At 41.1% G+C, this 14,455-nt stretch overlaps 1 protein-coding gene across 5 annotated transcripts in view; it reads right to left on the reverse strand.

Moving 5' to 3' along the window:
- LOC112576848 (cholinesterase 2-like) overlaps positions 1 to 14,455 on the reverse strand; it is a 49,470-nt gene that overhangs the window by 11,082 nt on the left and 23,933 nt on the right. Inside the window, exon 1 of one of the 5 annotated variants that reach the window (XM_025259643.1) lies at positions 3,211 to 3,502. The exons of the other annotated variants lie outside the window; for them this stretch is intronic. The gene's annotated coding sequence lies outside the window, so the exon portion shown is untranslated. Of the gene's footprint in view, positions 1 to 3,210; positions 3,503 to 14,455 lie in introns of those variants that run through there. 5 annotated transcript variants of the gene reach the window in all.

Genomic DNA, 14,455 nt, shown 5'->3' on the forward strand with positions numbered 1-14,455 from the left:
TGACTCCAGGGGTCAAGGCAATTTTCTTGCTGCCCAGCTGTACTTTAACACATGGTAATCAAAAAGATTTCGCCTCAGATGCTAGTTAATTTACCAATGTATTGAAAGCCAATCTCATTTATCACAATATAAATTTCCATGAGAAAGATCTCAATTTCATCTCTTCGAATTCCTGAAGTTTGTGATCGGCAGATACAGCGAAGCGAAAAATCATTGAATTCGTTGAATTCTAGTTAGACTGATATATTTCTGCTATTTCTTATTCTTTATCTGTCATTAAGCGACATCAAAGTCATCCATCTCAATGTCTGTCCATTAATACAATCCTGCTGCTGCTGTACAGTCCAAGTCTTCGGGTGTTTCGGCGTACACTCAATGGTCGATTAACTTGGGAAAGGAAACCTTTTTACACCAAACTTTGACATCATGCTAATTATTTTAATAGTGTTGAAGTATTTAAACGTAGACCGAAATGTTAAAACAATCTAGAGTTCCATTTTTGTGTCTCTCCTGTCGTATTGGAACAATCCTGAGGTCATAAAAAAATGCGAAACGAAACGAAGCTCGTCCACACACACACACCTCTATGCTACTACTTGTAGTCTTGGTGCAGCCTTGATCAAGACAACAACAGAACCGACGACATGAGTAGTGGGACAGCTACAAAACAAGGGACAGCACTCTCCCGGCGAGCAGCAGCTGCAGCTGACTTGCCTGCCCTTGGCCGCTGCCCCATAGTAAATCACGCCCGCCACCCGGGATCTTGTGAGAAAAGCTGTGATATGGGGATGGTGTTGGGGGGAATGTCTATCGATGATACATGAACTGGCAAAAGCGCGAGTAGAGTAGTAGACGGAAGACAGGAAGCTGCAGCAGAGTGAGCTCCCCTTACAGAAACGTCTGCCAAAGCGCCAGTGTGTGTCTTTTCGCGTGCGCTCCTACATGTCGTACTTGTTTGCATGCGTGTTTGCATGTTTGTTTGTTTGTTTGTTTGTTTGTTTGTTTGTTTGTTTGTTTGTTTGTTTGTTTGTTTGTTTGTTTGTTTGTTTGTTTGTTTGTTTGTTTGTTTGTGTGTGAACATCGTTCTTATTACCAGTTAACGTTTTAACGTTTTTAATGAAACCCGATCTTTAATCTTTCAGAATAAGAGTCCGATCATACTTTATGTATTTGTGAACAGTTTCTTAAAGATTTTTCGGATAATTCTTTTTTTTTTCAATTGCCGCTGTTATCTACAAAAGAAAGAGTTTTCTCGATTTCCCATGAGCACCAGGCTGTTTGTGCCAAAAATGAGAGTAAACTGCGGCATGTTTCCCCTACTTTCCCTCATTCCCTTTATTCAACCGTCTTCTGTGAAACCTACAGAGTTCGGTAATTAATTAATTGATGCTAGGTGCCATTCCAAAACACTGGTCCTTTGTTAGTCACAGCTGTAAACAGTCATAATTACACATCAAGTGACTAATTGTAGAAAATCTCTTAGATTAGTAATTATAGAGAACGGAAAGAGTGTTTAATTAATTATTAACTTGCTGTGCAACCTTTCAATTATCCGTGGAATAAACAGAATGACTGATATCAACAGCGAGTTAGCCTTCGGGAAAAAATGATGGAGGATGGGTGTCTACCCTAAAAGTTCAGTACCGTAGTGTCGACACAAACACAATCAGACATGGCTGGTCGCTTGGGACCTTCTGGGTCACGTGATCGGGGCCAGTAGACCATTACAAAGGTAAATCGTCATAATAACTGACCTGATTGAGTCGGCAAATACTAAGAAATGACTGTAGTTATAAATAATATTTTATTTCATTACTATTTCTACATCAGGGAAGCAAAGAGCTCCCCCTCCCCACCCTCATTCATAACAAACGATTCATTACTGTCCATCACAGATGGACTGGATGCTTTGAGCTCATGGTCATATATCCTACGGGCTTGTCTGTTTTTTATTATATAGCAATTATTTTATTAAGTAATAAGTATCGAATGATACAAGTTTCATTAAACAGTCTGAACCAACGTGTTTCATCTTTAATTATATTTGTATCATCCCTTTATACTTCCGAATGTTGTCTAGAATATTTAAGCTAGATGTTGTACAGTCTGGTTAGACAGGTGGCACAGTCGGTTTATACAGTTAGAGGTCAGTGCAGTAAGATGTGCTACAGGCAAGTGTGATTCAAGAACAGTGTGACATAATTCAAGCACACACTGATATCTTCAAATCCACTTTCCTTTCCCTCATGGTGCGGGTGCGTCTCTCCCCCCCCCCCCACTACCCCTCATCCACCCAACCCTGTGCCACTTACTCTCTCGGGGATGTCCCGCTCTGATCACGTGAAGAAGAGAACAAAATTGTAAGTGACAAATACAAAAATAATCTGAAGGCATTCATTCGCCTAGATGCCTTTGAATGGAGCCTTTCATTCCGAGATGACAGCCACGGTCTGCAATCCGAGAAACCGCCCGCCGGAGATCATCTTGATAAACAGCTCCACCCTTTCATTGGGGCTGACATGACAGAGGTTTCATAGCAAGATATTGAGAGCCACGCGGCTTTGCTCGCCCCCACTGCGACAAATAAGGGGGAAGGAGGAGGAAGGAGGATAAAAGGAGAAGGGACGGGTGTGTGCAGCTGTAGTCGCAGTGTGGTGTCCTGACCTTTTGAGACCCCCAGTGGTGCAGCTGGATCATATTGGGGTCAGAGTGGGCGTCCTCGTGATGTTGTCCTTTACCCAACCCCCAATCACAGCTGCTCCAACATTCGTGTGCAGTAAAATTACACTAATATAAATTATACGAGGTTACTGAAGGGTCTCACGGAAACTCCAACATCTTTCACCAATATTTTGCTTACCTGACACTGCACTTTGCTAGACAAACACAACAAAGCTTAGCACAAGCTGTGATCGACTTAAACCCTCGTAAATGTCAGCATTTGTTGTTTTGTTTTTTTTATGAAATACTCTCATTCACATTGCCCCTCAATACTACTCATTCTACACATAAAGTAGACAGGATTGTGAGTACTGTTCACTCTTGCCTTCAACCTCTACATACAGCAGACAGTTGTCTGAATACTTCTTCACTATCACATCATCATCATCAAACATGACATCAGCAAACGGATGACACCATGGAAAACATGCATGGATGAGGAGAAAGAACTGAGGAGTGATCAGAATAGTCTGATGGAATACTACTCACCTTCCCTACACAGCAGACAGGTAAGCAGCTCTCACCTTTGACACTTAGTTACAACATTCTTGCCCTTGTAGCCTCATTTTCAGATTGAGAGAAAGACTCACAGTTGTAGGTATGGCAGGACCCTCACTACAGGACCTACCTGCCGAAAACCGGATAACCAACAGAACTGTCTAGTCATACACCTCAAAGCCTTATAAGCTGACATTAGCAAAGGCCGTTAACAGACATTAAAGACGAGATTTCACGCGTGAATGACGCACTGACAATGGATGGGATCGATTTCCCTCGCACTCGTCTGCTTCCATGCGCTTATTGGAGTGCAAGTGTGTTCGTACGCATGCGTGAAACTCGATCTCGTTAAATGGACTTTCGGCGGCCTAAAAGCTTTAAACGATTTTCATTGCATTATTTTTTTTTTTCGAATATGGATTTCTCATATTTCTGACATTTCGCTCAAAGTGGCGAATTTAAACTATTTATTGCATCGAACTTAACTAAAACTTCCTTTTCATCGTAAACCAACTTCGCCGTTCCATGCCACCCACTCCATGCAATGCATCGTCCTTTGAACTGTCACGTAAAACCCAGTTAACCAGTGCAGGAGTTTCGTTTAAATACCCGATACCCTGTTCAGCCGTGAGCAAGGATTAACTAAAGCTCGTCCTCCCACCCAGGGCTGACAAGCAGAACACGTAATATTGACTCGGGTGTGGGTGTGGGGGGTGAGCTGTTCTTTTCTTCCTCCCTTCTCCCTCCCACTCCACCCTCCACCACCACCCCATGACGAACCTTTCATAAGGGAGACAACCGCGGCTAGCCTGGCGTTCAATATTTTTGCGGGTCCTGCTGGAGGCAAGCGGGCAGACGATGTAGCCTTGTAATCTCAACATTGTGCTCGGAGATTGAATTTGCTCGCGCTCGTCCCTCGTTCCTTTGACGAGAGCCTGTAGTGGTGGTGGTGGTCGTCGTCGTGGTGTAGGGGGGGGGCATCCCACGCACGCACACGAATAACTGCTTACGAGGCTACACCCGCATCGACATCGTTACCGTGACAACAGCTAGATTGTTTTGATCGTTTGTTGTAACTTAATTTCACGGTCTTATAGTTCGGTCTCGGTTCCTCTCGGGTGTTTGTCAGGTGACAGTTTTTGACAAAGAGTCGGATACACTGTTCGGGGGAATGGGTTGCCCTCCTCTCTCTCCCTCCCTCTTTCTCTCTCGCTCGTTCTCTGTCCCAAAATCATAATTATTATCTCAGCAGCAATACAAAGCTCAGGCAAGTAACATTAGGGCTAAAATCAGTTCCAGTGGTCACTAACTGTAACTAATTTAGCAAAGTTGTACATTAGTCTAAGAGGTAAGAATAACTTTTTAAAAATGGATTAAACAATTATAATATTTTCACATAAATGTCTGCATTCTAAAGTAAAAATATTATTCTTCAATATTATACTCTATCTAGAGAATAAATGCATGATGATCAGACATGTATTTTTGATGCTCCATGTCACAGATGTATACCGCGATCCAAACGGAATGAAAATGTTTATTTGTAGATGTTGTTTTTTTTTAATTCTACTTTGCTTTGTTGATATTATGCCTGAACCTCACATATGCAATAATAATCAAATCAATAACATTGAAAGTATCAACTGAAGTGTCTGTCTGTCCGTACGTCCGTCCTGTTCACAAGACTGCGATGACTCATCATGTATCACGAATAATATATATTCTTTTCAGCATCGAGTTAATAAAGTTATGCCCACGTGACCTCACAGCGAAGGCAGGCAGACAGACACGTGACCAGCTAAACCCATCTCCTCATTGCTGACATGTTATATAACAATTATTCCTACATGAAGGTAGATCAATGTTGACTGTTCATTTCCGCCCTCGTCAGCGGTGACAAACCAAACAACAAAACATCCTTTTTCTTCCTCATGTTACGTCACCATGTTACTAATTACACTCCATTACCTGTAGACTTCAACAATGTAGGCAACTCCACAGTAATTAGATACAGTCCACGTGGCAAAATCACTAATTCTCTTACCCGCGACATTTGTTTAGTAAATGTCGCGAAACAGCGACACCTGGTGAACGCCGGGGAAAACTGTTGAATGCCGGGAAAAACCAGAAAACAAGTACCGCGGACTTCGCGAGATTCTCGCAGAAAACCGTGGAAACGTGAACTATTTTCTAGAGCATGGCAGCTCGACAAGTCTGCTTTTCTCTCGTTCTTCCTGTTGATTCTCGAGGCTTGACTCCTCGTGGATGGAGTTTTCTTAACCCTCGCCCAGCTCCAGACCGCTGTCTTGGAGTGCAGTGTGAGTGGTGCGAACATCTGTCGTCGGAAGCGAGATGAAGTGTTGTTAAGTGTGCGAGATGGCGAGGGGAACATCTGGGGAAAGTGATGGAGGAAGTGGAGGGCCGAGGACCTCTCATCTCTGCACACACGATGTATTGACAGAAAGCAAACAGTTTCTAGCGGGTCGATGTGGGTTCACTCTGTGGTGTCTTTTTCTAATGTTCTACAAGGTTTTTTTAAGATGCCATGGCTTTTTTGTCCATTTATCTACACCTTAAAATAATGTTTGTGGACGCCAGGCGGCGCGCAGGTGTGACTGTACCTGTACACGCATGGCAATACCTTTCAACAGCGGTCTACTTTCTTTTGCCTTTCGCTCTCTATTCAGTCTTTTGTTTGGATTGAGTTGCCAACAGGTACGTGCATGTCCCTTCTTACCTATTGGCCAAGTGCGTTAAAGGATGTTGCCCACGGTATCTAAAGCTCCCTTCACACGGTGCGACAATGAACGAGAAATGCAAGATGGCAAGTTGTTTTAGAGATTGTCCTCCCGCGTCATAATATTCAAACTTACAAAGTGCATGTTTTTGATTCGAGACAAGTTCTCAAGACTTCAAACAAACAAACAGTTAGACATACAACCTATCACTCCAATGATAGGCAGCAACACACAAGTTACACTGTGGCGATAACATCAGAGAAAGGATGGAGATGTGGAAGGGAGGCGAGCATTTGTTTTTAAAGACCAACTTTGTCTCTAATATGCGTTCAATTCTATATAACAATAAGACAGAACAAAAAGCAAACAAACAACAAAAGAATAAACAAAATAATAAAGAAAAACTAAATGAATAAAAACACCTGAATCAAAAAAGAAATAAAGGAAATCAATGAAAGAATCAATGAAAGACAAACAAACAAAAAAAAAAAAAAAACAATAAATGAATAAGAAAGAAAACAAAAGAATGGATAAAAATTGTGTATTAAAAATGAAAGAAACAAACAATATAAGAAAGACAGAAAATAACTAAACAACTTTTAAAAAACGCCTGGTGTAATTATGCTTATTTTTCTAGAAGTTTCTTTCACTCGTTATTGACTTTGCTTTGTAAGACAATTCGTGCCAAGGGGATTAAGATCGAAGGTTTTAGACAGTTTCTAACAATAGTCTGTCCATTATTCCCATGCTCTTGTGCTAATAGAAATCACACGATCAGTTTAGTCTGTCTCTATGGCGCTGCCCTCACTTGATGTCCACAGAACACAAAATAAAATTCGATTAGAAATTGGGTGGAAGTGACGCGCGTGTGCGTGCTGGATATTTTTAGACATTGTTCTTTAATTAATTCTTCAAACTTTAATTTGGTTTCATTCCCAAGGAAGTTACAGTGGGTCACCAAAATGAAAACCAAACACGTATATCTTGAACAAACACTTGCAAAGAAGAAAAAAGGTCGAAGAGGTGATAGATGAAAGGAGAGGAACGGGGGAAGGGAAAGAGAATAAGAGAATAAGAGAAAAAATCGAGAGAAGGAAGAATATCAGACAAGTCACGTGCACCATGTTTCTGTGATTCACTCCGCTCAAAGAATGATCATGGAGAAGTAGCTACAATTTATGAATTTTGCTTCAGTAACCCGATAAAACGACTTAAAGGACTAGTGGAGTACAATATATTTCTAAGGATTGAATAAAGCTTAAGGCAAGATGCTGTATGGGTGAATGTATCCCATTATTTGTTACATAAATTCCTACAAACATCTCTATGAACAGAAGGAGGGTAAAACCTACGTCACCTTTGTTACGTCACTCTTCATTGACATATGATCCCAGATTTCTCATCAGCTGAGGCCTTGACAACATCAACGTAGCGATGTGCAATCCTGAAGTCTGTGTTGTTTATGTTGCAGGTGTGTTTCTCTAGAATTGTGAAATGAGTTCTTACAATGAGCTTTACCTAATAATTATTTTTTTTTAAATATTGCACCTCAGTAGTCCTTTAAACAAATACTGCACAATTCAATAAGATGCAGCAGATTACTCCTCCGTCCTAATTGCCATACGTGAAATCTCTGAACAGATACGAGGCAAACCCTTCTGAAGTCGACACCACATTTTATGAATTGATTTTGTGAGTTTGCACATGATGCACTTCAAGCCTCCTGTGTTCATTGTGTCTCCATGTTCACAGGTTACCAATGAGGCACAGATCGATTCTGTCCCTTAATCTGATTTCTACTCACACAGAGCAGACAGCATCTGTAGCTGTACTTTACATCGGCACAGAGACATTTGATCATTATTATAGCAAATTAAACGAGAATTACATCTGTAAATGCACGACCTCTCTAAATTGCAAAACAAATTCTTCAGAGAGTCTGATTCGCGTGATAACTTTCATGCAAAAAAAAAAAAACTGAAATAAAATATAATTCGCATAACAAGATAATTGCAAACTGTGAATAAACTGTCGTGTTAACCGTGTTTAGCTCAACAAGTTAACTTAGGAAAATTGAATTAACTTTGCAAAATTTTCTTACCTTCATTTATTTAATGCAGGCGAGAATTGTTCTACGTCATTTATTTGACTAGAGATTATTTCAGTCTACGTCATTTATTTGACTGGAGATTATTTCAGTCTACGTCATTTTTTAACTAGAGATTATTTCAGTCTACGTCATTTATTTGACGAGGGACGGTGTTGTTCTCTTCTACGTCATATCTTTGACTGGGCTATGACGTGTTTTGTTCTACTCGTGTATTTGGTTAGAGTAGGTATTGCTCCATTCTTGTCTTTTATTTAACTAAAGTAGGACCAACTATAGGCGTAAGACCAAGGAATAATAATTATCCTCCTCCTCCTCCTCCTCATCCTCCTCCTCCTCCTCCTCCTCCTCTTTCTCCTCCTCCTCATCATCATCATCATCATCATCATTTCATGGGACTTGTTGAGCCCGTAACCCAAGCTATCCTCACTGCAGGAAGACAAAACTAGATAAAAGTAGGTAATATCGAGAAAATCTTCAATACTCGCGAACAGTCTCACACACACACACACACACACACACACGCACACACACGGTCAAAACACACTCAGTGCTAACAAGATGCAAATTTTCAAACATGTTTTCCAAAGTCTTTTCTCCAAACTTCACGAGAAGAGTTCTTGCAACTTCGAGAGCTGGACGCTGCAGATGAAAGAAGTTTCACGACAGCATCCTCGTGATAGCTCAGAAACAGATAGCAGATGAAAGGGACCCCCCAAGAATGCATCATACATACAATAACACACTATAAAAGATTGAATCCACTGCCGAGACAAGATAACATGCACGTAATAACACTTAAAAGGAAGATGAAATGAGCTGCCGAAATAAGATAGCGGAAATGCAATAACACTTCATAAAGAGAGGCGAGATGAGAGGGGCTGCTTCAGCCCTGACAGGGAATGGAGTCAGGGAGGACCCGAGATTCCCAGACATGCTCTCGCCGGCGATGATAAAATGATGATGTCCCTGTGTTTACAATAGCGCCGGTCAGTGTTCCTTCCATTCCTCATGTGGATTGAAGGAAGGGAAGTAACGAACACTGGGAGAGGAGAACAAGAAGTGCGCATGTCCATGATGGAGGGAGGGAGAAGAAAAAGGAGGATGGTACTGGTGAGGATAAGGGAGGATGATGCTCTGTGTGTGTGTGTGATCTCTTCATCACCACCCAACTCACAATTTCTTAAACAATTTCAATAGTCCACTTTCTCCCTTGTCACGCCGGGAAGGCAACACAAGAGAAAACAAATCTGTTTTCCTAGCTGCGATATTTACTGCAATCCCCAGCAGTGGCACAATCATCTCAAAAACCCAGATTTTTTTCCCCTTAAATCATTAAAGTATACACTGACAGCAAAAGATGCTTATCAAGCCAGCATCCGACTGCGTGAAATATGAACCGAGTATCCCTCCACGTCAGGAAGTAGTTCTTTCCGTCAACACTAATCCTGCACATTAGCTGCATGTCGACACTAAATTCCTACTAAAATATTAGCGGTTTCTCTGACAACAGTTTAGCTGACTTGGCATCCTGCCAACGCTTGTGAGCACCCGGTCAAAGGTCACACTGGTCACCCGTGGATTGCGGGCTATGGAGCTATCAAGTTCTCTCTGTGCTCAGCTGTCACTAAGGAAAGTGCAAGTTGGGGATGGGGAAGTGGTCGTTCATTCTACTCGCCACCCTGCTGTCCTCCCACAATGCATTACGAGGCGTGAGCTCGGTCATCTCTCTCGGACGTGGCCATCGATCTGAGTTCGATCTGAGTTACCTCCGCGACCGACTAATAGATATGTAGAGGGTCATCAGACCGAATGCCCGCTCTTGTGAGAAGGGAGGAAGAGAGAAGAGTATCCACAGTGAGCTATAATTAGCTGATAAGGTCTGATGACAGGCTACATTTTATGTCTGATGACAGGCATATCCTGCAATCTACTCATACGATGCACTTGATGGTAGACGGCTTCACGGATAAATGAATGATGTAAGTATAGCAAACCGGGAGTTTGGCCCAGATCACTGTGTCACTGGATGTTGAGGTAAGCAACGCAGAAAGCGATTAAAGAAATAAGTGTTTATACTTAATACTCTTCGTGGGATGTCTGGCCCCAACTTGACTGGGTTCAGTCGCATCTCTGACAGAACTCAGTCATAACTGTTGTTAACGAAAACCAGCCACCTGCCACAAGTTTTCTGGGAAAAAGGTCAAGGGTTAGTTGGTCGGCAGGCGAGGTTAGGTCATCACCGGGGAGCGAGAAACTCCCTCGACAAAAGCGCCTATGACGTCATGAAACCCTTCACACCTGTGAGCGACGTCATCGCGTGACGAACCTTTCGCACACCTGAAGACGACCTCGTCACCTGGCTGTGAATGGAGCCGTGTTGTGTTTGGTTGTTTCTTTTTTTGTTTGTTTTTTTGTTTGGTTTGGGTTTGTTTTGTTGGTTGTTTTTTTTGTTTTTTTTTTTTTTTTGTCTTTTAAGTAAACATCGGTACACACTTTACAGGTGGATGTGAACTGGGATAGAAGTGGCGGGAGAAGAGCAGGTACATAAAAAATTTAAAGAAACAAATTAAAATTGAAGTGTAATAAACTAAACTACAGGTGTGAAAGATAACCTGTTGCCCTATAACAGATTTTCAGGTATTTTTTAAAAATATAAGCGATATCTGTAGATATTTCTGGTCCACATATATTCTCGGCTATTACTACTACCTCCACAGTTGGCAGTAATCAAGGAAGACGAACTTGAAGCAGTACCCGTGTTCCTCTATTCAACCAATGAGAAGGAACTATTCCCACGGCCCTGGGTTCATGGCACGTGGCCCTCTTTTGTCCTTTTGCTTTGACACTTCGACGGTAACTCCGCTTTTCCACGCTAACCCTGCGCCCGGAGTTACGGATCGGATGTCCAGATACCTCGGAAGTTACCAGCACTGTCGAGATACTGATTGTCAACTAACAGGCATTGGCAAGCGAGTTTGTGTCTCCTCCATTACCAAAAGCAAATGCACGTAAACCCTGGAGGTTGTCCGTCTTCTGGCTTGCCTCGAGTTCACACTTATGTTCCTTGAAAGAAAAAAAACTGATAAAGACTACGAGGCTTGATTCCTAAACTTCATCTTGCTTTCCCAGTTGTTTCTAAATCAGTTTTTTTTACAAAATGATCGTTTATTGTTTAGATAGGTTGAACGTGAGGCTGGTATATGTTTTGCTTAATCTTTCAGGAACTGGTTTAAGAAGATGAAGGACTGGTCGTCCTGTACAAGACCTCCTCACCATTGCCCAAGACAGTCTTGTCCTTCTGTCGCCTCTGTCCATGTGCTCCTCACAGTGAAGGGACGACCGACTGCTTTGATTTATATCCTCTTTATATTTGATGTTAGGTTGAGAAAAGAGAAGATTAAGTCAATCATCAGTCATAACCAAACGGTGACTATTAAACTCCAACCAAATGGCATGCAAAGAATATACAAATTGCGGCTTACAAAGCATCTAAACTATCTCTTAAACTGTGACTTGCAAATAAACTGTCTTTACAACGGAATGATAGGCAGTGGTATAAATTATCCTTACAAACCCGGAAGGCAAAACAATTATTTTAGAATTATCTTTAAAGTAGTGTCATGCTCTAACTACGAAGATGACTTGAATGTCAATGTTGCCGATGTAACTCGAACCCTGACCGACATCACGACTCTGGCTCCCCGCAGCCAGCACTGGAGTGCAGATGAATGCTGATATCGCCTGTTCCGGCAACATAAATCCACTTTCAACCCATCAAGGCACTGCAATCCTCATTATTTTAATTCCTTGTCCAGAAGAAATCAATTACAATAAAAGTGGAGATATTTTACACTCTCCTTTCCTAGTTGTCTTCCCCACCGCGCCATGTTCTATCATCCTCCTTATGTTGTCAAGTTGGTGTGAATCATATCTCTTCCAAACACCCTGCTGTAAACCCATGCTTCAACCCAGCAGTAAATTATCTCGAATTTCCATGCATGTCTGCGCAAAACTTACATCCAGTGAATAAAACCGTTTGTTCAGAATGTTCACGACTGCGCATGTCATGATAACCACGTTGGTGGGATGGAGTGAACAGAAAGTGAACATTCTGTATTCCTGATTAACAACCAGTTGTTCTCAATCAGAATTGGTTGTTGGATTGTAAAACATTTGGAAAAAAAAAGTCGAACAAGCAAAATTTCCAGTTTTTGAATTTTTAAAGCTTCTTTCACAAGAAAAGCCCCAAATAAGACAGCAGTTATTATGTCGCCTGTAGTCCAAGGGCTGTAGATGCCAGGAACCTCTACGAACGTTTTACAATTCCTTTCCATTCATGAAAATGTCTGTAAATTTCAGAGAATGAGCGAGCCCCACAGGTACCCTTCCTGTAGAGAATAAAGACATGAGGGCTCATGCAACCCGCCCCTAACCCCTTCTCTCTATGACAAGCTATGCAAGCCGCCCCATAATTCTCTCTTGTATCTGACAATACGTTCACACGCGTGACTATGCGTACCAGTCCTTGCTTGACACACAGACAACAATCAGCCACCACGTGACCTGCTGACCCACATCTGCAAGTTGCTTCGGGTTCTCGGAGTTGTTCGTTTTAATTAACTCCGGAAATAGAACTAAAGAAAATGTAGGTGTGGAATGTTTGACCTTTTTTTTTTTTTTTACATTTAGAGGCCGGTGATATACATATATAAATTCTAAAATTGAATCAGTCTGAAACTGAAGCTGTTGTCTAAAGCCTAGTACGGCGAGACAACTCAGCCCAAACTTCGACCAGAACCTTACTTACTTAGCTATCAAATGAGTATTCTCTCCAAAAATTAATATTTTACCTCAGAGATGCATTCTGTGCTTCATCGGAATTGTCATAAATTATTTCAAATTATATCATTTAACAAAATGTAAAAATTTATACAAATTTAAAACCTACATTGAGGTTTGAACCTCATGGCAACAACATGGAGGTTTCCTAGCCTGGTATTGAGTGCGATCCACTTTAGTTAAAAGAATGATGCTTGATTACCGGCAGGAGCCTGTACCCGGAGAGTTCCCCAGCCACCCGCAGCTTTTCACGGGTACGAAACGGCAGGAAACGATAGGAGTGCCTCTTTTACAAGCCACTTACTTTTACAGTTTCTACTGACAATAAACTATGAAATTCTGCTTTAAAATAATAATAAAATGAAAATAAAACATCATACACAATGAAATGGCTATTTCTCTCTATCACTACAGCTGTTTACTTCATGTATAATAAAGCTATTCGTTTTTCTAAACGAAAAATTAGAATAATGTTTAATGAAACATCACATCATTGAGGCGAGTTCAGTGGTTCATCAAACACTTACAGACCTACATAAACCATTATGTAATTCTGTTCTGCATGGCAGAAGCCAGTAAACCTTGTTGACTGAAATATCTGGTATCCAGTAGTCCTACATAAAACTGCTCCACAAAGTACAACCACATTGTTCATTATCAGCATGCTGCCTCCATAATCCACTCAATCTATCTCGCCACATGAATCTTTACCACAAATTTTATTCCGAAGCCATGATTAAGTCATTGAGACACGTGACCAGGAGAGGACAAGAGTTATGTGACAACAAAAACATAGTTTACCGGTTGCGGGTGAAGAAGCCATTAATCTTCACATTTCTGACATTACATTTCCAGAGTTGAACTTTTTTCTATTTTAAAATCCTGATTTAAAAAATGGCTTGATGGTCTCAGGTTTTGTTTACAAGAGTTTGATGTGATTTTCAAGTAATAAAGATGTCAAGTACAGCATCTTCAATAAAAATTTTGTGCTATCACTAAAATTCCCTCTCAAATCTTGTACTTACTGATGTCATATTATATTATATGTCATATAAAATTATATTATATGTCATATTTAATATTTTCCAGAAGGTATGACTAGCTGTACACTCCCCAAAAACATGTTGAATGTCATCTTCCGAGTCTCAACAAAAGTTGCAAACTCATCCTGACACTGAGCTGTACTCAGCCTGTCTATACAACCTGAGCAAGTCAGGAAATAGTTTAAGTAATATTTATCTTAGTTAATATTTATCTTGTGGGCGACTACAGACGAACTTGAAGCCAGCACACATCTAGATAACTCAAAAGGTGAAGAAACTACCGACGTGGTCTCGGCAAATGTTTGGGAATAAAAGGCGGAGGTTGAGAAACAGGTTGAAGAGTGGAGAATACTAACTGTACATACAGTTCCATTGAAAATTTTTATTGCTGTAAGTGGAGGAGGACATGGTGAATGGCTTGTTATGCTTGATGTATAATTCATCGTCTCTCGAGCAATTCAAAGTTTAAGCACTGCAAACAATTTTTCGAAACTGGTCTTCCTCTC

Source organism: Pomacea canaliculata, linkage group LG12, assembly GCF_003073045.1.
Source record: "Pomacea canaliculata isolate SZHN2017 linkage group LG12, ASM307304v1, whole genome shotgun sequence".
Lineage (NCBI taxonomy): Eukaryota > Metazoa > Mollusca > Gastropoda > Architaenioglossa > Ampullariidae > Pomacea > Pomacea canaliculata.